Below are 23,769 nucleotides of genomic sequence, written 5' to 3' on the forward strand. Positions count from 1 at the left end.
ACTTCCATTATGGATGTGCTCACTTGTATGCTTTAGGTGTGAGGAGCGAAGCACTACGAATGCTGATGGTTCTCACCCTACCCTTTCTTCCCTGGGACCACACCGCAGATCCTGACCACGTACACCGTCAGAACGTAGTGTGCATACTATGCCCCGATTCTGCATGCAGTCAGATGGAGAAGACAAGGGAGCGAGACTAGAGGAGCAGGAGCAGGAGAGGTAAGTGAAATTATTTTATCTCATATGGAGGTCTGACATGGAGTTTGACTGACGGGGGTCTAATGAGAGGTCCTGATGTAGGGGTCTGCACTGGGGGTCTGATGTGAGGTCCTGATTTGTGGGTCCGATCTGAGAATCTGATATAAGGTCTGAGGAAAAAAATATTTTTCTTACTTTCCTGGGTGCATAAAAATACGGGTACATAGATAAAAAAAAAAAGAAAAAAAAACACCACCTACTAAAGTCTTCTGAAGATTAGCTGGTCATTAATGGTTTTTATACAAGATTTCTTCATAAAAATAATTGGATTAGTGAGCAGTTTTATTATGTTTAAGGTGGGGACCAGGAACCATCCAGAAGATTTATCAATCAACCAGTCCTAGTAGAGAGACTTTTTTTCCTTCCCCAGATCTTTGTCTAAAACTCCACAGATCATATTTTCTTCCCTTTTTCATGAATCAAGATGGCGTAGGTGGTACAGTAAACATTAATTGTTTACTGTAGTCATAGATAATGGAGGACATATCTGCAGAACGTATTAGTTACTTCTATTAGATAACGTCAGTGTAGTAGTTACACCTCATGCTGCCCTAGGCACTAAGCCTGAATATGCCATCATTAGAGGACCATTTACACTCTATGGCCATAATTAAAAATGAACATCAATGATAAAACAAATATCAAATTTGATACAGTAAAATGTTATCTGCAGCACGATGGAGAAATTAAATACAGCTCAGAGAAATTTAGATTTGACATTGCCATCAAGTGCTCAACCTAGTCCTGGTGCCCAGTTGTATGGATTGTATTAGGTTTTAGTGTTAGGTACCCATCTGCAGAAGTCATCTTGACGCCAGGTGGATGGGCCCAACAAACGTTTGATCAAAAATGTGCATGAAGAGGTTCAATTTTTTATGTATAGTGGTATAGTTATACCACCATACCGTGACTGGATACCACCACCATACAATTAAATGGTACCACCATACCATGACTAGATACCACCATACAATTAAATGGTACCACCATACCATGACTGGATACCACCACCATACAATTACATGGTACCACCATACCATGACTGGATACCACTATACAATTAAATGGTCCCACCATACCATGACTGGATACCACCATACCATGACTGGAAACGGAGATGTGGACTACTTAACATGCACTGTATTCCAAGTGACCATCTTAAATAGTTTTATCATTAAACCATAATGTGTGGTTCGTCATTACTTTGCCACATTGTCCCAGAACTTCTACCAAGATACCTAAAAATATTCTTGAATAAGTTGACGAGCCAGCTAGGAGGGATTGGATTGTGGCATTGACGTTCTATATATAACTTGCCATGACTAAACTCATCAGCCAGCGAGACCTCCATGCCGGCTTGTGTCTGTACACTTGGACGACTTCCACAGTGACTTATTAATGAGTGAAGCAAACTCTAGTCAAGGTAAAAAGGTTCTCAGGTTTATTATTACTTGGGTACAGTATGGAACAAACTAATAAGAAACTTGAAAAGGTCAATGACACTGATGAGCTGGTAAAATTCAAGGAGAATGAACAAGGAGAAATTCAAGTTAAACATTTTCAGGCTATGAAAGAAAATAAATTGTCCCCAAAGAAGGCAAGGAGGGAAATGCTGTGTTCTTCATGTTAGATTTCAGGGAACCTCAAACTCTTCAAGAGATTTAAGTGTTGGAAGAAAGTTCAGGATTTGAAATAAGTGGGGAAGGTTAAAATTAGTGCAAGTCATGCTTCTACTAGCAGTATGGGACAGGAGAATGAGAGATTACCAAAGACATTGGAAAGTTGTCAAAAGGATTAAGAACAGAGGCAACTATAAAAGATATCTAATTCCTCTAGCATAGGGAGAGTGATGATACAGAGTCATAAAAAATTCTAAATCTAAAAGGAGCAACTGAGTAGATCAGGGATCAGCAGCCTCCGGCACTCCAGCTATTGTGAGACTGCAGTTCCCAGCATGCTCTATTCATTTCTGTGACAGTTCTTAGAAGAGCAGAGCAAGTATGCATGCTGGGAGTTGTAGTTTCACAGTGCTGGAGGTTGCCTACCCCTGGAGTAGATGATGTGCTGTAATGGTTGCATTTAATGCTCCAGAGGTGACTGCAGATTGAGGATGTAGATTAGCAGTAAAGCCAGAGGACGATGTGCTTGATCAGCAGGACGAAAGCCATTGTGTTCCATCTGTAATTCTTGTATCTGTTCATGTAAAAACTGGGATGGATGGTGAGGAAATGTGTGAGACTACGGTAGAAACACCACTAGTGCTAGAGTGGGAGCTGAGCAATGAGCTTGGGCCAATAAAGATTGGAGAGGATCCTGTTAAAAAAAAATATATATATCGAGCTGAGAATCTAGACTTTCCAGAAAGCACATGCTAACATGGGGAGTGGGGACATATGTGATGTGGTTTTGGGGAAGTTTGGATCAAGGTCTAAAAGTCTGCATACCAAGGTCTGTTTATAAGGATGTCATATATCTTCTATATGAAAGAATCTTCATATAAAAGAGGATAAAAAAAAATATATATATATAAAAATTATATTATCCTTCAGGCGGACATAAAAAACACCTCTAAGTTCTTTTATCAAGTATCTTAATTTGATTTGTGCAAGCAGTGAAACAAAGGGACAATTGTATGTGCAAAAATATATAATTGTTTATTATAAAAACCAAGAATATAAAAACAATACAACTGCAAAATAAATGATGAAGTTACAAAGTAACACCCAAAATGTACCACACGGTGGTGCTAACACACCCCTATCTGATCAGCACAGTATAACTTGGTGATTTATGACAACCAGTGTCATACTTTTAACAAACAGACTCATATACCAAGAGAAACTTAGGATCTTCTGTTATCAAACAGGTTATAACAATAAAACACGGATTTACAGGAAAATAACTGTTATCCCTTGACTGTTTTCCTATGACCAAATCAAAAATATATGATATTAATATGATAAAATATTCAGCTCGGCAATCAGACTAAGGAAAAATAACTTTCCAAGGGTTTAGTCCTCTTTTCAAATAATGTCAGATCTTCCATTAACAATATGCATCTTTGCTAAGAGAATAATCAGCATTATGGAGGCACCTAAGACTATATATTCCCACAGTATGGGAACTCTTGGCTATATACCGAGAGAAATATCTTATTAATATCATGAGTAGTAAACAAAATATACGTTACTGGGTCAAAGGTAGACAGAGTTCAGATGGGACCAGTTCTGAAGAACTTTCCTAGTAATCCAAAAAGAATAATCCAAGTTTCTTCTGATAAAGTTTTTCTTTTTGATTGAATGAATGGATCAATGGATATATGGATCTTTTTTCCCTCTCTCTCTAGTTCTCCTTTGCTACCCCGCACACGAGTAATTATTCCCCCCCTTATCTAAGAATGATCCCCTTTAGATTAGGGATTCCCAATCAGGTAAGGTGGGTGTACTTGCATGCTAATAATACCATGATGTCATGTCAACTCCTAATATGGTAAAGAACAAATAATGAAATAATATAATATTGTCCATCTGCCTCCAGATGGCACTGCGGTATTGTAAATGAACATCACAACTTTTAAGCATAAAAAGTAAATATCTAATAATACGTTCACAGGACCTCGTTGACCGATTCTTAATAAATCATTGAGGAAGGTCTTTCCCTGACACTTTTAATTACCTATATCCCGGACTTGTTGGAGTAGACTGTCTTCTCCTATCTTTTTGAAATATAGTTTGACTTGATGAAAATTTTATATAGCGGCTTTGATGCTTGGCATCGGAACTTGTACATTTCACTTATCTACATCCATGAATAACTATTGTTTTGAAATAACATTTTCTCTTCTCAGAAAATCCAATTAACATAAACTTACTTGTTTCTATGCCTTCTACAATACCTTCTAAATGATAAATACATGGTATAACACATATATATATATATATATATATATATATATCGATACATTGTTACACATAGATAATACATTATATGAATTATTAATTAACATATGTTGTAAACTAAATATACCACGCAGAGATATATATATATATATATATATATATATATAATATAATTATGAATATATAAATTGAACTTCATATAGCAGGTGTGCCTCAAGGACATGAAACCTTATCAAATAACCTTGTTCCCTCCAGACATATGTTTCCCTCCAGACATATGTTTTAGGGAGTTGACTTACTCCTTACAGATGGTCCCATATCTTTAGCAATAACTTTTAAACACAATGTCCGTTTATGTTCACAATTATTTTTTATAAATTGAACTTGCCATGAACTCATGCCATGAACTCATCTTGGCTTCCTCAGCCACATAATAGAACTTTGGTTCAGGCTGATTTTATTCTTGGCAATGAGATGAGCATACATCTTGATCATAATGTCATTAGATAATATTGTATACGTATGAAAATGCACAAGAAGGGAGCATTCATTGGGTAGATTAGTTGATGTGTAACACCCCAGAGTTGTGTTACAAGACTCGTTTACCCCGCTACAATCTGTTAAAAGCCTTTACCTTGTCATCGGATAGGATTTTACATTATGTCACTCACAAATGTGCATAAACCATGTTAAATGTAAATTATTATTGTCATTTTCCGTGTTCACCAGCAGGTGACCGCAATGCGTTGGTAAGGAGTTAGTTTCAGTTTAGTATATCTAGGCTGGAATGGTTCATTCCAGCTTAGCTCCCCCTCTGTGGAGGTGTGGACTATTCCCACAGCCTACACCCTAGGTGGAGAAGGAAGTTAGTGAGGAGTGCAGCCCACCCTCTGCTTGGGGTAGGGTGTGCGTGTTAGGAGCTCCCCGATATAGGGAACCATGCCAGGATCTTGTCTCTGCTCAGACATTGATCACCATCCCCAGCCTGAGCCCTGCAGCCTCAGCTGGATGAAGCAAGCAGACAATCTCCAGTTCCAGGAATAAAGCATTCCCTGAGAATATAACTGAGTAAAGTCCAGAGACCCAGGAGAAGCCATATTCCTCCTCAGCTACTCTGTCCCTATAAAGCAGAAGATATAAAGAAGTGCAGAAGCCAAATTCCTGCCACAGTTTTAGAGCTACTAAGCAGACGTCCTTTCCTGCAAGCTCCAGGTTTATAGAGCAGAAGATTCATTCCTGCCAACAATTGCCAAAACCTGCTGGGACCCAAGACCAAAGCTGTACCTTGGTTGGATGAAAGTTTTAACTTTACCAAAGGTCTGGACATCAGTTTCTGCTGCAAAATCCCTCTATTACTCCTCCAATCACTACACTCAAATTTATTGCAAGTGAGCCAGGAGCCCAGCCGTACCAAGTTAGGAGACATCATTGACACCACTATCATCACCATACAGAGACATTATAGGCAATTGCACCACTCTGGCATTCCTAACCTGGGACGTGAGTTATAACACCTTGGGAGGGCCCTGTGATATTACCCTGTGCACACTGCAATTGGCGTCACAACAAATACTGAACATTTAACAACCTGTTCCTGGCCGCTGCAGATGCAGCATTGGAAGTACTGGGATGGGCTGCAGGATGAGCGCATGCTGCTTTGTAAAACTGTGTACAGAAGGGTAAGCCTATACAAGCCTTTTCTGACTATCTCTATGCCTCACTGTTCAAAAGCCAGCAGAAGCCGATGTAGCAGACAATTTTTAAACAAGCTGTCCACTGGATTGGTCATCAGTATGTGATCGGTGGGGGTCTGACACCCAGGACTCCTGCTGATCAACTATTTGAGAAGACAGCAGACTCTGCTTTCCCTAGGCCAGTGACATGATCATGTGGCCTAGGAGCAGCTCAGCCCAATTCATGTGAATGGGTCCAAGGGTAAAGTCTTGTTAAAATGGTTTCACATCAACTTATTTTGCAGACCTGGAACAATAACTTTCATATGCTGATTGATAGTTAAGGGAAATACTAATTACTGAAATTTAGGATAATCTCAATAATTAATATTCATAAATAGGTGTGAGTGGTCTAGTGATGACTCCGCTTATTTATACCTTAAAATACAGATACACTCTGATTGCCCTACTCTATACTGAACTGCCTGTGGCTATTGCTGCGGCGCCTAATACAACAAAAGACTACACACTGTGCGTAAACAAAAGGTATTTAACACACTACACGTCTACAGTCTAATTATTGCTTATAATTATTTATCTATATCAATGGGAATATATATATATATATATATATATATATATATATATATATATTCAGCACACAGTAATATATATATATATATATATATATATATATATATATATATATATATATATATATATTCACACTATAACAGCACTATACGGTCCTAACTACGCTAACACAATCCCAAGTCCTCCCCAGACTCACTACAATTACAGTTACACACTATTTAGTAGCAACCCACCCAACCTGGCTATACACTATATCCCTATGGGGAGACAAAGGGGTTAAAAATACACTGCAGGGGATATTAGCACAGTAAATAGTTAATACAGGGCTATAGCAGGGGAAAATGGGGTTGGAATGCAGGGCAGGGGTACAGCCACTGGGTTTTGCAGGGCAGGGAAGCAAGGGTTAATGTAAGGGTGGCGTTGGTGGTATAAGGCAGGGGTTAATGCAGGGAATACAGGGTCAGGGATGCAGGGGTTAATGCTGCATTGGTGGTATAGGGAATGCAGGGGTTAATACAGCGTTGGTGGTATAGGGATCGTTGGTGGTATGGGGATTGCAGGGGTTAATGCAGATTGTTGGTGGTATAGGGAATGTAGGGGTTAATACAGCATTGGTGGTATAGGGAGGCAAAGCTGGTGTTAAAGATACTTATTCCTATGTGCTCGTTGTCCAGGGGTTGATGCCCGATTGCTCGCTGTCCAGCGGTTGATTCTCTTCTTGTGTAGGGTGGCACGGCTCAACTGAGGGGAGCAGTGCTGCCGGACATTTTAAATCCAGCAGCGCTTGCTCTCGTGCAGCCCGCTCTCGTGCAGTTCACGCGCGCCACAGGCAAGGACACGTGGGCCGGCGCGGCGCAGCGCAGCGCTATGACGTACCAGCCCGCGCCTCCGGAGGAGGAGTGCAAAGCGCGCTCCCAGGCGGGGATCTCTTATCCTCTGCCTGTGAACTGTTTGCACACCCCAGGTGCCGTAATTACAGCACCGGAGGTATGCAGAGAACAGAGGAAGGGGAAGCTGGAGATGTTAGGCAAAAGGCAAAAGGATCTATTGACCCTTTTGCCTTTTGAAGTGACAGAGGCTGGACAATTATGTCCGGCCATCTGGTGTCACTTCCCTCCTGCCGGACAATGCAGGATGATTAGTCTGGGGGGGGGGGGGGGGCAGATAATCTGGCCACATCTAGATGTATACACAACCTTATACAGTCATGTGAAAAAATTAGGACACCCTTTGAAAGCATGTGGTTTTTTGTAACATTTTTAATAAAAGGTTATTTCATCTCCGTTTCAACAATACAGAGAGATTAAAGTAATCCGACTAAACAAAGAAAACTGAAGAAAAGTCTTTTCAAGATCTTCTGTAAATGTCATTCTACAAAAATGCCTATTCTAACTGAGGAAAAAGATAGGACACCCTTGCCCCTAATAGCGAGTGTTACCTCCTTTGGCTGAAATAACTGCAGTGAGACGGTTCTTGTAGCCATCTACCAGTCTTCGACATCGGTCTGAGGAAATTTTACCCCACTCCTCAATGCAGAACTTTTTCAGCTGTGAGATGTTTGAGGGGTTTCTTGCACGTACAGCCCTTTTCAAGTCACCCCACAGCATCTCAATGGGATTCAAATCTGGACTTTGACTTGGCCATTCCAGGACTCTCCATTTCTTCTTTTTCAGCCAATCTTTGGTTGATTTACTAGTATGTTTTGGGTCATTGTCATGTTGCATGGTCCAGTTCCGCTTCAGCTTTAATTTTCTAACTGATGGTCTCACATGTTCTTCAAGCACCTTCTGATACACAGTAGAATTCATCGTGGATTCTATGATGGTGAGCTGACCAGGTCCTGCTGCAGCAAAGCAGCCCCAAACCATGACACTTCCACCTCCATGCTTCACAGTTGGTATGAGGTTCTTTTCTTGGAATGCTGTGTTTGGTTTACGCCAAACATGTCCTCTGCTGTTGTGTCCAAATAATTCAATTTTGGACTCATCTGTCCAAAGAACATTATTCCAGAAGTCCTGGTCTTTGTCAACTTTATCTCTGGCAAATGTCAGTCTGGCCTCGATGTTTCTCTTGGAAAGCAAAGGTTTCCTCCTTGCACACCTCCCATGCAAGTTAAACTTGTACAGTCTCTTTCTGATTGTAGAGGCATGTACTTCTACATCAACAGTAGCCAGAGCCTGCTGTAGTTCTCGAGATGACACTTTAGGGTTTTTGGAGACCTCTTTTAGCATCTTGCGGTCTGCTCTTGGGGTGAACTTGCTGGGGCGACCAGTCCTGGGCATGTTGGCAGTTGTTTTGAAAGCCCTCCACTTGTAGACTATCTTCCGGACAGTGGAATGGCTGATTTCAAAATCTTTTGAGATCTTTTTAAATCCCTTCCCAGACTCATAGGCTGCTACAATCTTTTTTCTGAAGTCCTCTGACAGCTCTTTTGCTCTCACCATGGTGCTCACTCTCACTTCAACAGTCAGGAGCACACCAAACTAAATGTCTGAGGTTTAAATAGGGCAAGCCTCATTCAACATGCAGAGTAACGATCTACTAATTATGTGCACCTGGTGTGATATACCTGTGTGAGATCTGAGCCAATTTAAGAGGGAATACATGTGAGGGTGTCCTATCTTTTTCCTCAGTTAGAATAGGCATTTTTGTAGAATGACATTTACAGAAGATCTTGAAAAGACTTTTCTTCAGTTTTCTTTGTTTAGTCGGATTACTTTAATCTCTCTGTATTGTTGAAACGGAGATGAAATAACCTTTTATTAAAAATGTTACAAAAAACCACATGCTTTCAAAGGGTGTCCTAATTTTTTCACATGACTGTAGATGTTTGGGGCATCTATATGCATGTATATATACACATTATTCTGGGGCATAAATGGGCAGCAATAAGCCCACTTATATATCTATATATCTATCTATCTATCTATATATATATTATATACATAGAGATGTATGTATGCCCCCTTGTCAGCATACATCTCTATGTATATACCTACACCACCTGGACAGGCCCATGTAAAAGGGCGAATATATATGAGGGCATATATACATATATATTTAAATCTAACACTTCCCTCAACAGTAGTGAACAAACGGCACCGAAAATGTGTAAATAAGAGCTAAGTGTCAAAATGCTAAAGTAACTGAGAAATGGACAACATTTCATAAATTATCTGTGTATGTTTTATACCGGTCTTGTGATCCTATATATTTTCTTGCCATTCTGTGATTGTACGTGCCATTCCGTCTGGTTCTGCAGTTGGAATACGCATTGCCCTTGGAGGAAATCAGTTTTTTCACCTAAATGTTAAAAAACTGGCCCGTTGCAAGTGGTAATTAAGACGGTTCCTGGAAATGCAGACAGACAGCATGTAACCTCACCCAGCGGGGGTCCAGCAGCTTTTCAAATAGAGTACCTGGATGAAGAAAATGGCTCATAAGTGATAACTAATCTCTGGTACAACTCACGTGTCAATAATTGTGATCATTGCATTCCGTGTGATGTGGGCTTCGTAGGGGGTCTAAACATCCCATCCCCGACAGGCAGCATTCCCACATAATGTGTGGTATCAGAACGATCGGACTGATAATATATACATTATTAAAATATGTCGGGGGCCCGAATTCCATTAGTGTGGACGGGAAGCCATGTTTTATTAATATTTAATGTCTGCCAGAGTAAGAGAGGTGGAGCATGCACAGGTAATGAGGGCCATCGCAGAAGGCTGGGACAGAATGGGATGGAGACTCCTCACAGCTCCACCCTCTGCCGAACAGGGATAAAGATGAACGGTTGGGAACATTTCAGGGACACAATTTGGGGATCCGATCAACATTGGGTTGTGTTCCACATTCCTCCTGTCCCCGGAAACCAGAATGGACTGACCACACAATTCATCGAGTAAGAACATTTCTGCTTTTTATCCTTTTATTTTTATACTGTTTTGTGCATGTTTACGTTTGTCTTATTTCTTGTAACTTTTTGTAACTAAGTGCTGTACCTTTTTAGTACATTAAAGGATATCTTTAATGGTTTTGCCTTGTGCCCTGAATGAGCCCAGTAACCTCCATTTTTAAGTGTATGAGTGCGGTTTGCGTTACCGTGCATTCACTACAAGTGTGGCCTGTACTACTGTGAGCCTGCTTGTAAGTAGAGCGCTGTGGGGTTTTCTATGAGCCCCTAATTAATTGGTGTATTAATTAAAGTGCCATAGATGGTGGCAGCGTGTTGAGGTGCATGAGAGGCTGTGTCAGGGTGTGATCTAGGTTCAATCTGAGGCCTGTGTGTAGGGGCACGAAATAGATCGACCCTTGGCAGTCCCACCTGGGTCACGTGACCGGGCGGTTTCCATACCCATACATGACAAATAGGTGGCATCAGTGGGATTGTCATTGTTTTTCTTAGACTGGGGTGTTAGTCAGGAATAATTTCGTAAACCAGACACTAACAGCTGGTAGACCAGCACACAGGGCAAAACACAGTGTCACGGATGAACCGCGAGAAACCCCAAGAGATCCGGAAAACAAACGCAGTCAATCGATTTTTTGATTGTCGCATCGAGGAATTACAGATTCAATTCCTGATGCCCAGCAGATAACGCAATAAAGATAATTCAATTCCTGTAATTACAAGCTGTTGTCCTAGGAGGCCAACGTTCTCTTAACGTAATTACAGCTAGTCTCCTTAATTAACCTTACACAAAGAACTTCCTTGCTGCAGAAATCTCACAGCTAGGTGCGAACCGACACCTGACAAGAACATTTGGTTTGTCACAGAGAGGGCTTGCAAGCCAGCCTGAGCCAGACTTTCTGGCACCAATGGAAATTGAATAGGTCATATGATTTTTACCCCTTTGTACAAATATCATACGTAAATTATATCATTTTGTTGGTCAGGATCCGCTGAGTATTCTGATATAAAACATATACCGCTGGGATAAGCAACATCCAGGTCATTAAACATCTCAGTAACCGAATATGATCTAGTGTCAATGAGATCAATATTTTCGGAGGATCGTAAATTTGTCATTATTAGTTGTGTGCGACGGACGTGTGCTGAGATATGAAAATGTCATATTTTTGGGACTTGAACTTCCCTCTGAATAACAGCACCAGCCCAGGGGCTGAGCCTGAGATCCTGCCCTAACAGCTGGACCCTTCATAAGGCCATGAGCGAAATCTAATAGGAGTCCTCCCTTGTGTAACATCATCTGAAGAAGCCAGCCACGAGGACCAAGGTGGGCTGGCAGCCATATTTACCAGACTTTTTATTCCGGAACAAACTGACTTTCTTGGACTTTCCACAAAGGACATTCTTCTGAAACGAAGTATTCCCCGTCATCTGTTTTCCCTTTTTATTTTACACTGGACTATCCTTCCCTGTGATTGTTATTTTTTATAATTTCTGTATGTTAATCATTTGTATTGTATGTATAATAAATGACGTTAGTCATTTTCTTCAGCCTCATACCTGCTCCGAGCACCGCAGAACGAATCCTAGCCGTTTCTGAAGAGTCGCTACCCGGATAGTTGTCGTGTTTAGTCAAGGGTTTCCCTTGCCCTGTTACAAGGGATGGTGGCAGTCTACCTACATATTGCGTAGTGTATGTTTTCTGTAGTCCGCACGCTCCCTCCTAGCCTGTCTGCTGCCCAAATTCTGGCGGTTTCAGTTGACAGATCGCATCCCCACAGTGGACGATCTGCGGTCTGAAACGTATTGTAAGGCATTGAGCGGTCAGGCCACTAAGGGGCGTGTGATAGCAGGGGCAGCACGTGTAACAGTGCTGGCCGCTCCTGTGACAGTGGTGGCAGCGTTTGGGATCTGTGTTGTGCTCAAAGCATCTAGACCGTGTTGAACTAATTTAACCCTGTCAGAACCGAACAAATTTGGTGGTGTTGTGGCTGAGTGCAATACTTTTATTTACATATATAGAGGGACGGTGGAACCCAGTACCCCTTCCCAAAACCTTGTTTTCTTTATCTGTCTTTTATTTGGCGTGAAAATGTCCCTGGATTACAAGAAAATGAATGTATCAGATCTGGAAAATCTGTGTCAAATTCGACGCATTGAAATCGGCCGCAAGACAAGGGCCGACCTGATAAAAGACTTGTTCAGATGGGATACCCAGCAACTGCGGGGGCTGGACGTGTCCACTGCGGAGGGCACAAACCCATCTGTCTTAAGTCAGGGGGAACCGGAGACTGCAACTCCTGACGACAGTGGGAGGGAACATCCTGCGGGCCCTGTTACACCCTCTGCGTGGGAGGACGTCAGTACGGACCCTGGTGTCAGAGTTTATCCAAGTACTCGCCTGGAACCAGCCAGTACGGGACTGTCCACTTGTACGGATCCTATAATGCAGCAAGCCTTACAAAAGCTAATGGACACTAACCCAATGGAATATTTGCAGTACATGGCAGAGCGAGAGATGCGCCAAACCGCTGCTGCAGAAAGCCAACGTCGGCATGAACTGGACATGGCCAGGATACACCAACCCAACCGAAACTCATCACCCAACTTTCCTGCGGAAGGAGCAGCATCACACGTGAGTGCAAAATTTAAATTTGCTCCCATTGAAAAGGACACTGACATAAGACTTGTTTTTGTGATCCTTTGAGAAAGACTGCCGTCAGTACCGTCTGTCCCAAGACCAGAGGGCCAGACACCTGACACCCTTGCAGCGCTACAAAGCGCTTGATGCTTTTGCGGACTTGCCTATGGAACAGGATAATGATTATACTGCAATCAAAAATGCCATCATTGCCAAGTATCAGATGACCCCTGAGGTCTATCGTAAAAAGTTTAGGTCCTTGCAGAAGAAGCATACGGACTCTTATCCGGATGTGGTCAGCAGTTTACTCACCACATTCTGCCAGTGGACTCTAGGCCTCACAAACGGGTCTTATGACATCTTAGAGGACTTAATGGTACTAGACCAGTCTGTGTATTTGCCCTGCTGATGTAAGACAATTTGTGCTGGAAAGGAAGCCTGCCTCAGCGACCGCTGCAGCCAAGCTCGCCGAGACCTTTGTGACAACCCATGTGCCCGATACACGCAGATCTGCACCATCTAGCTGGAGAGGAGGTCAGCCGAATACACGGGCAGACCCTCCTGCGCCTGTGAGCCGTCCACCACAGAGGACACCAAGTGCAGCTGCTGCTTCCAGACCTGGGCCGCCGGAAGGGGTCACCGGTCACTACTGCCACAGAACCAGACACATGAAGTTCAACTATCCTGAGCGGAGGCAGACATCATCAGCACCAGCACCTGGACCACCTGTACCTCGCCCACGGCAGACACAGCCGGCCAGCGCACCACAGCCAGGAACTACCTCAAATGCCTTTTTCGCCGGTGGGCAAGAGATTCACTAGCAATCACCAGCTTGTTACGGTGAATGACCAGCTTGTCACCGGTTTCCGAGACACCGGAGCGGATGTCACTCTGGTGCAAGCGCACCTTGTCCCACCAGCGGACATCATTCCGGATAAATCTCTTAACCTCACTGGAGTGGGGGGGGGGGGGCACTCTCTCACATTCCTCAGGCCCTGGTGTCCCTTGACTGGGGGGTGGGGGTTCAAGAGATGATCGTTTAGTATCCTGGACCAGCTACCGGTCCCTGTTTTGTTGGGGACTGACTTGGGCAAGCTCGTGTCCTATTATGAACCTGCCACAAACCCCTCGGAATCCCTGGAAGGAGTCGGACACCCTGCCCACACCCAGGTACTTTGCGCACGGGACCAAGAGCAAGGGGGAGGGGGATTAAAGGTGCCCAGTCCAGGGGTACCCGAGGTTAATGTACAACCTGTTATGCATGATGTACCTGTTAAATGTCACCCCTGCAGGGGAAGATGATGAAAATGCCAAAGTGTGCCATTCTGAAATTGTACCTGTATTAGCAGTGACTCGCAGCCGCGCTGCTCAGAACTTGAGCTCAGAACAGGTGGAGGAGGTTCCGGCCTTCTCCCCCTCCTCTGACCACCGGGATTTAACTTTCAGCTGCAGACCTCATATGTAGAGTTGAGCGAACACCTGGATGTTCGGGTTCGAGAAGTTCGGCCGAACTTCCCGGAAATGTTCGGGTTCGGGATCCGAACCCGATCCGAACTTCGTCCCGAACCCGAACCCCATTGAAGTCAATGGGGACCCGAACTTTTCGGCACTAAAAAGGCTGTAAAACAGCCCAGGAAAGGGCTAGAGGGCTGCAAAAGGCAGCAACATGTAGGTAAATCCCCTGCAAACAAATGTGGATAGGGAAATGAATTAAAATAAAAATTAAATAAATAAAAATTAACCAAAATCAATTGGAGAGAGGTCCCATAGCAGAGAATCTGGCTTCCCGTCACCCACCACTGGAACAGTCCATTCTCAGATATTTAGGCCCCGGAACCCAGAGGAGAGAGGTCCCGTAACAGAGAATCTGGCTTCATGTCAGCAGAGAATCAGTCTGCATGTCATAGCAGAGAATCAGGCTTCACGTCAGCCACCACTGCAACAGTCCATTGGCATATATTTAGGCCCAGCACCCAGGCACAGGAGAGAGGTCCCGTAACAGAGGATCTGGCTTCATGTCAGCAGAGAATCAGTCTTCATGTCATAGCAGAGAATCAGGCTTCACGTCACCCACCACTGTAAGAGTCCATTTTCATAAATTTAGGCCCAGCACCCAGGCAGAGGAGAGAGGTCCCGTAACAGAGGATCGGGCTTCATGTCAGCAGAGAATTAGTCTGCATGTCATAGCAGAGAATGAGGCTTCACGTCAGCCACCACTGCAACAGTCCATTGGCATATATTTAGGCCCAGCACCCAGGCAGAGGAGAGAGGTCCCGTAACAGAGAATCTGGCTTCATGTCAGCAGAGAATCAGTCTGCATGTCATAGCAGAGAATCAGGCTTCACGTCAGCCACCACTGCAACAGTCCATTGGCATATATTTAGGCCCAGCACCCAGGCACAGGAGAGAGGTCCCGTAACAGAGGATCTGGCTTCATGTCAGCAGAGAATCAGTCTTCATGTCATAGCAGAGAATCAGGCTTCACGTCACCCACCACTGTAAGAGTCCATTTTCATAAATTTAGGTCCAGCACCCAGGCAGAGGAGAGAGGTCCCGTAACAGAGGATCGGGCTTCATGTCAGCAGAGAATTAGTCTGCATGTCATAGCAGAGAATGAGGCTTCACGTCACCCACCACTGTAACAGTCCATTGGCATATATTTAGGCCCCGGCACCCAGACAGAGGAGAGGTTCATTCAACTTTGGGTAGCCTCGCAATATAATGGTAAAATGAAAATAAAAATAGGATTGAATGAGGAAGTGCCCTGGAGTCCAATAATATATGGTTAAGGGGAGGTAGTTAATGTCTAATCTGGACAAGGGACGGACAGATCCTGTGGGATCCATGCCTGGTTCATTTTTATGAACGTCAGCTTGTCCACATTGGCTGTAGACAGGCGGCTGCGTTTGTCTGTAATGACGCCCCCTGCCGTGCTGAATACACGTTCAGACAAAACGCTGGCCGCCGGGCAGGCCAGCACCTCCAAGGCATAAAAGGCTAGCTCTGGCCACGTGGACAATTTAGAGACCCAGAAGTTGAATGGGGCCGAACCATCAGTCAGTACGTGGAGGGGTGTGCACATGTACTGTTCCACCATGTTAGTGAAATGTTGCCTCCTGCTAACACGTTGCGTATCAGGTGGTGGTGCAGTTAGCTGTGGCGTGGTGACAAAAGTTTTCCACATCTCTGCCATGCTAACCCTGCCCTCAGAGGAGCTGGCATTGACACAGCTGCCTTGGCGACCTCTTGCTCCTCCTCTGCCTTGGCCTTGGGCTTCCACTTGTTCCCCTGTGACATTTGGGAATGCTCTCAGTAGCGCGTCTACCAACGTGCGCTTGTACTCGCGCATCTTCCTATCACGCTCCAGTGCAGGAAGTAAGGTGGGCACATTGTCTTTGTAGCGTGAATCCAGCAGGGTGGCAACCCAGTAGTCCGCACAGGTTAAAATGTGGGCAACTCTGCTGTCGTTGCGCAGGCACTGCAGCATGTAGTCGCTCATGTGTGCCAGGCTGCCCAGGGGTAAGGACAAGCTGTCCTCTGTGGGAGGCGTATCGTCATCGTCCTGCCTTTCCCCCCAGCCACGCACCAGTGATGGACCCGAGCTGCGTTGGGTGCCACCCCGCTGTGACCATGCTTCATCCTCATCCTCCTCCACCTCCTCCTCATCCTCGTCCTCCTCGTCCTCCAGTAGTGGGCCCTGGCTGGCCACATTTGTACCTGGCCTCTGCTGTTGCCAAAAACCTCCCTCTGAGTCACTTCGAAGAGACTGGCCTGAAAGTGCTAAAAATGACTCCTCTTCCTCCTCCTCCTGGGCCACCTTCTCTTGCATCATCGCCCTAAGTGTTTTCTCAAGGAGACATAGAAGTGGTATTGTAACGCTGATAACTGCGTCATCGCCACTGGCCATGTTGGTGGAGTACTCGAAACAGCGCAACAGGGCACACAGGTCTCGCATGGAGGCCCAGTCATTGGTGGTGAAGTGGTGCTGTTCCGCAGTGCGACTGACCCGTGCGTGCTGCAGCTGAAACTCCACTATGGCCTGCTGCTGCTCGCACAGTCTGTCCAGCATGTGCAAGGTGGAGTTCCACCTGGTGGGCACGTCGCATATGAGGCGGTGAGCGGGAAGGCCGAAGTTACGCTGTAGCGCAGACAGGCGAGCAGCAGCAGGATGTGAACGCCGGAAGCGCGAACAGACGGCCCGCACTTTATGCAGCAGCTCTGACATGTCGGGGTAGTTGTGTATGAACTTCTGCACCACCAAATTCAGCACATGCGCCAAGCAAGGGATGTGCGTCAAATTGGCTAGTCCCAGAGCTGCAACGAGATTTCGCCCATTATCACACACCACCAGGCCGGGCTTGAGGCTCACCGGCAGCAACCACTCGTCGGTCTGTTGTTCTATACCCCGCCACAACTCCTGTGCGGTGTGGGGCCTGTCCCCCAAACATATGAGTTTCAGAATGGCCTGCTGACGTTTACCCCGGGCTGTGCTGAAGTTGGTGGTGAAGGTGTGTGGCTGACTGGATGAGCAGGTGGAAGAAGAGGAGGAGGAAGCCGAGAAGGAGGAGGTGGCAACAGAAGGCAAAGAATGTTGCCCTGCGATCCTTGGCGGCGGAAGGACGTGCGCCAAACAGCTCTCCGCCTGGGGCCCAGCTGCCACTACATTTACCCAGTGTGCAGTTAGGGAGATATAGCGTCCCTGGCCGTGCTTACTGGTCCACGTATCTGTGGTTAGGTGGACCTTGCTACAGATGGCGTTGCGCAGTGCACACTTGATTTTATCGGATACTTGGTTGTGCAGGGAAGGCACGGCTCTCTTGGAGAAGTAGTGGCGGCTGGGAACAACATACTGTGGGACAGCAAGCGACATGAGCTGTTTGAAGCTGTCTGTGTCCACCAGCCTAAATGACAGCATTTCATAGGCCAGTAGTTTAGAAATGCTGGCATTCAGGGCCAGGGATCGAGGGTGGCTAGGTGGGAATTTACACTTTCTCTCAAATGTTTGTGAGATGGAGAGCTGAACGCTGCCGTGTGACATGGTTGAGACGCTTGGTGACGGAGGTGGTGGTGGTGGTGTTGGTGGTACATCCCCTGTTTGCTGGGCGGCAGGTGCCAACGTTCCTCCAGAGGCGGAGGAAGAGGCCGAGGCGGCAGCAGCAGAAGAGGCCGAGGCGGCAGCAGCAGAAGAGGTAGCAGGGGAGCCTGAGTGACTTCCTTGGTTTTAAGGTGTTTACTCCACTGCAGTTCATGCTTTGCATGCAGGTGCCTGGTCATGCAGGTTGTGCTCAGGTTCAGAACGTTAATGCCTCGCTTCAGGCTCTGATGGCATAGCGTGCAAACCACTCGGGTCTTGTCGTCAGCACATTGTTTGAAGAAGTGCCATGCCAGGGAACTCCTTGAAGCTGCCTTTGGGGTGCTCGGTCCCAGATGGCGGCGGTCAGTAGCAGGCGGAGTCTCTTGGCGGCGGGTGTTCTGCTTTTGCCCACTGCTCCCTCTTTTGCTACGCTGTTGGCTCGGTCTCACCACTGCCTCTTCCTCCGAACTGTGAAAGTCAGTGGCACGACCTTCATTCCATGTGGGGTCTAGGACCTCATCGTCCCCTGCATCGTCTTCCACCCAGTCTTGATCCCTGACCTCCTGTTCAGTCTGCACACTGCAGAAAGACGCAGCAGTTGGCACCTGTGTTTCGTCATCATCAGAGACATGCTGAGGTGGTATTCCCATGTCCTCATCATCAGGAAACATAAGTGGTTGTGCGTCAGTGCATTCTATGTCTTTCACCGCTGGGGAAGGGCTAGGTGGATGCCCTTGGGAAACCCTGCCAGCGGAGTCTTCAAACAGCATAAGAGACTGCTGCATAACTTGAGGCTGAGACAGTTTCCCTGGTATGCATGGGGGTGATGTGACAGACTGATGGGGTTGGTTTTCAGGCGCCATCTGTGCGCTTTCTGCAAAAGGCTGGGTGGGAGATAATGTGAACGTGCTGGATCCACTGTCGGTCACCCAATTGACTAATGCCTGTACCTGCTCAGGCCTTACCATCCTTAGAACGGCATTGGGCCCCACCATATATCGCTGTAAATTCTAGCGACTACTGGGACCTGAGGTAGTTGGTACACTAGGACGTGTGGATGTGGCAGAACGGCCACGTCCTCTCCCAGCACCAGAGGGTCCACTAACACCACCACGACCATGTCCACGTCCGCGTCCCTTACTAGATGTTTTCCTCATTTTTATGGTTCACCACAACAACAAAAATATTATTTGGCCCAATGTATTGTATTCAAATTCAGCGGGATATAAATTTGAGGCCTAGTATTTAGGCACTGGGTGACCGGTATAGATTTACTGACAGAATTAGACTTGGAAATGCACAGTAGCGGGTGTGTGTGAAGTTATTCTGAATGACCCTATGTGCACCTTGAATATTATATACCCTTTTAGGGATAGATTTCAAATAGCTCTGATATAGCAGAAACCACTAAATTATGAAATTGCTAAATTGGGAATTGTATTTCAACCCAGAACAAAAAATGTGCTTTGACGGACACTAAATAACTTTCCCAGCCACAACAGGACAGCGGTAACGAGAGATTTAGCGGGATATAAATTTGAGGCCTAGTATTTAGGCGCTGGGTGACCGGTATGGGATTTAGTGACAGAATTAGACTGGGATATGGCCAAAAAATAACCACACTATTGCTGGTTAAATGCACTTGGTGACGGGCGCAGCTTGCCCCTGATGTAGTATATGGCCAGAAAATGAACAGACTATTGCTGGTTAAATGCACTTGGTGTGATAGCTTGACCAACCACACTACTGAGGGTTAAATGCACTTGGTGACGGGCGCAGCTTGCCCCTGATGTAGTATATGGCCAAAAAATGAACAGACTATTGCTGGTTAAATGCACTTGGTGACAGGCGCAGCTTGCCCCTGATGTAGTATATGGCCAAAAAATAAACAGACTATTGCTGGTTAAATGCACTTGGTGTGACAGCTTCACCCTGATGTAGGCTTTAGCGAAAAAACAACCACACCATTGAGGGTTAAATGCACTTGGTCGCAGCTTGTGCTGGCGCACCACAAGACACAAAATGGCCACCGATCACCCCAGAAAAATGTGACTGACAAACGGTCTGGGCAGCCTAAAAACAGTGAGCAATTGAGTATCAGCAGCTCAATGATCCACAGCTGCAGATCGATCAATAATCAAGTACTTTGGAGGAGTTAATCTGCCTAATCTCGCCCTACTGTCGCAGCCGCAACCTCTCCCTACGCTAATCAGAGCAGAGTGACGGGCGGCACTATGTGACTCCAGCTTAATAGAGGCTGGGTCACATGGTGCTCTGGTTAATCACAGCCATGCCAATAGTAGGCATGGCTGTGATGGCCTCTTGGGGCAAGTAGTATGACGCTTGTTGATTGGCTGCTTTGCAGCCTTTCAAAAAGCGCCAAGAAAGCGTCACAAAAGCGCCAAGAAAGCGACGAACACCGAACCCGAACCCGGACTTTTACGAAAATGTCCGGGTTCGGGTCCGTGTCACGGACACCCCAAAATTCGGTACGAACCCGAACTATACAGTTCGAGTTCGCTCATCCCTACTCATATGCCACAGGGCAGCTGGCTGAAACAGATAGTGCTGCCTTCGTGCAAGCGCTACAGACCGACCCTAGCCACGAGACACTCAAAAGACAGGTTTCTGAGCCTCTCGCAGACGGGGCGGCCTTCAAGGTGTATTGGGATGGTGGGAAGTTGTACAGTGAGCCAGTACAACCCACCGAAGGTGAATCGAGTATGAATACCAGGTTGCTTGTGGTATCTAGTGCATTCCTGGGGCATGTACTGAAGTCCCCTGGCAGGGCACTTAGGGATTCGCAGGACACTTTATCGTATTCGGGGACAGTTCTACTGGCCTCTGATGCGGATAGATGTGACAAACTACTGCCGCTCATGTACTGTTTGCCAAAAGGTTAAAAGGGCTGGGAATCCCCGCAGGGCCCCGTTGTGTCCACTGCCAATCATAAGTGAGCCATTTCACCGAGTGGCGGTTGACATAATTGGACCGCTGCCAACTCCCAGCAGCAGTGGCAAAAGGTACATCCTGACAGTAGTGGATTTCGCCACACGCTACCCAGACGCCGTGGCGCTCCCCTCCCTGAGAGCAGACAAGGTAGCGGATGCACTACTTACCATTTTCTCCCGAGTAGGGTTCCTGGCGGAGATGCTCTCGGATCAGGGACCCCAATTTATGTCTGACCTCATGGAGGCTCTGTGTGCAAAGATACAGATGACGCACATTGCCTCCAGCCCATACCACCCACAGACCAATTGCCTCTGAACGATTTAACAGGGCGTTGAAGCAGATGCTGTCAATGTTCGCTCAATCGCAGGGTGGGGACTGGGCGAGATACCTGCCTCATCTGTTGTTTGCCTACCGAGAGGTGACGCAGGAGTCCACCGGGTTCTCCCCGTTTGAACTCTTGTATAGTAGGAATGTCCGAGGACCCCTACAATTGATGCGGGAGACATGGGTAGGCAAGGGTGACCCCACAGATGTCTCCATTGTCGATTATGTCCTCTAGTTCAGGGACAAAATGGAGTCACTCACTGCGATGGTGACAGAAAACATGGCCCAGGCTCAGGCCAAGCAAAAGAGGTGGTACGACCGCACTGCTGGAGAGCGGTCATTCGAGATAGGGGACAAGGTGTATGCCCTGCTTCTTGTAAGGCAGAACAAGTTACAGTTGGGAGGGACCATACACCATAGTGCAGCGGTTAAACCCCCTGACGTACTTAGTGAACATGGGAGGTAGGAAACAGAAGAGCTTCCATGTCAACATGCTGAAGGCCCACCATGACCGGACCCAGTATGTGCTGCCAGTATGCAGCCGGTTAGAGCAGGAAGAGGCAGGCCCTCTTCTAGATTTGCTGGCTGACATTCAGGAGTCGGACTGCGACAAATGTCAACCCGCAACTCTCTCCGTCCCAGAACGAGCAGTTACAGGAAGATTTGGGCCCGTACCGCCACACTTTCTCAAGTATCCCAGGGCGGACCAGTCTGACAGTTCACCGGGTAAACACCGGAAGCCATCCCCCCCATCAAGCAATCTTCTTATCGGGTCCCTCCAGAGGTGCAAGCCGACATGCAGGGAGAGGTGAGGGAGATGTTAGAGCTAGGGTTTGTTCAAAAGTCCTGTAGCGCATGGGCAGCGCCGGTTGTCCTGGTCCCCAAAAAGAACAAGACGACTCGGTTCTGCGTGGACTACAGGAAATTGAACGCCATCACCACTACAGACGCCTACCCCATGCCTCGCATCGATGAGTTGCTAGACAAGCTGGCGGCCGCCAGCCTTCTATCAATCATGGATCTGAGCCGGGGGTACTGGCAGATCCCTCTAGCACCTGACGCGAGTCAAAAGTCAGCCTTCATCACCCCATTCGGCCTCGTTGAGTTCACGATGATGCCGTTTGGGATAAAAAAAAATGCACCTGCCACGTTCCAGCGGGCTGTAAACGACCTGCTGGAGGGAATGCAAGAGTTTTCTGCAGCGTACCTGGATGACATTGGGGTGTTCAGCCCCACCTGGGAAGAACATCTCAAACACCTGTCCCAGGTACTAGAGAGGCTGTCCGTGGCCAATTTGAGAGTTAGGCCAAGTAAGTGTCAAATCGGCATGACGGAGGTGCAGTACCTGGGTCACCGGGTGGGAGGTCACACCCTGAAACCTGACAAGGGAAAGGTGGACGCCATCCTGGCATGGCCTCGGCCTATCACGAAGAAACAGGTCCAGGCATTTCTGAGGACCGCTGGCTACTATAGGAAGTTTGTTCCAGCCTATAGTACCCTCGCGAAGCCCCTGACAGATGCCACTAGGAATAAGGAACCAAAAACCGTTAGTTGGACACTTGAGTGCGAGAACGCCTTCCGGGCCTTTAAGCAGATGCTAGCTAGTGCCCCTGTGCTCCAAGCCCCAGACTTCAGTCGACGGTTTATTGTACAAACCGATGCCTCAGACTACGGTCTCGGCGCAGTCCTCAGCCAGGTGGATGAAAAGGGGGACGAACACCCTATTCTGTACCTGAGCCGAAAGCTCCTGCCCCGAGAGGTCGCCTATTCCACCACTGAAAAGGAGTGTCTAGCGATTGTGTGGGCTCTACTGAAGCTACAGTCATATCTGTACGGCCACTCCTTCACGATTGTTACTGACCATAACCCCCTCAGTTGGCTTAACTGCACCGCAGGGACCAATGGCAAGCTCTTACGATGGAGCCAGTCTCTGCAACAGTACGACTTTACTATCCAACACAAGGCAAAATGCAGACGGGCTATCCCGTTGCGATGGGGAGCCAGACCGGTCAGCACAGGTTAGCGGCAATGCCACACGTCTTGGTGACTGATGTCTAGCCGCAGTCCTAGGGGGAGGTGTCACGGATGAACCGCGAGAAACCGCTAGATATCCGGAAATCAAACGCAGTCAATCGATTTTTTGATTGTCGCATCTAGGAATTACAGATTCAATTCCCGATACCCAGCAGATAACGCAATAAATAAATTCAATTCCTGCAGTTACAAGCTGTTGTCCTAGGAGGCCAACGTTCTCTTAATGTAATTACAGCTAGTCTCCTTAATTAACCCTACACAAAGAACTTCCTTGCTGCAGAAATCTCACAGCTAGGTGCGAACCGACACCTGACAAGAACATTTAGTCTGTCACTGATAGAGGGATTGCAAGCCAGATTGAGACAGACTTTCTGGCACCAATGGAAAATGAATAGGTCATATGATTT

The sequence above is a fragment of the Bufo gargarizans genome, chromosome 2, assembly GCF_014858855.1.
Source record: "Bufo gargarizans isolate SCDJY-AF-19 chromosome 2, ASM1485885v1, whole genome shotgun sequence".
Taxonomy (NCBI): domain Eukaryota; kingdom Metazoa; phylum Chordata; class Amphibia; order Anura; family Bufonidae; genus Bufo; species Bufo gargarizans.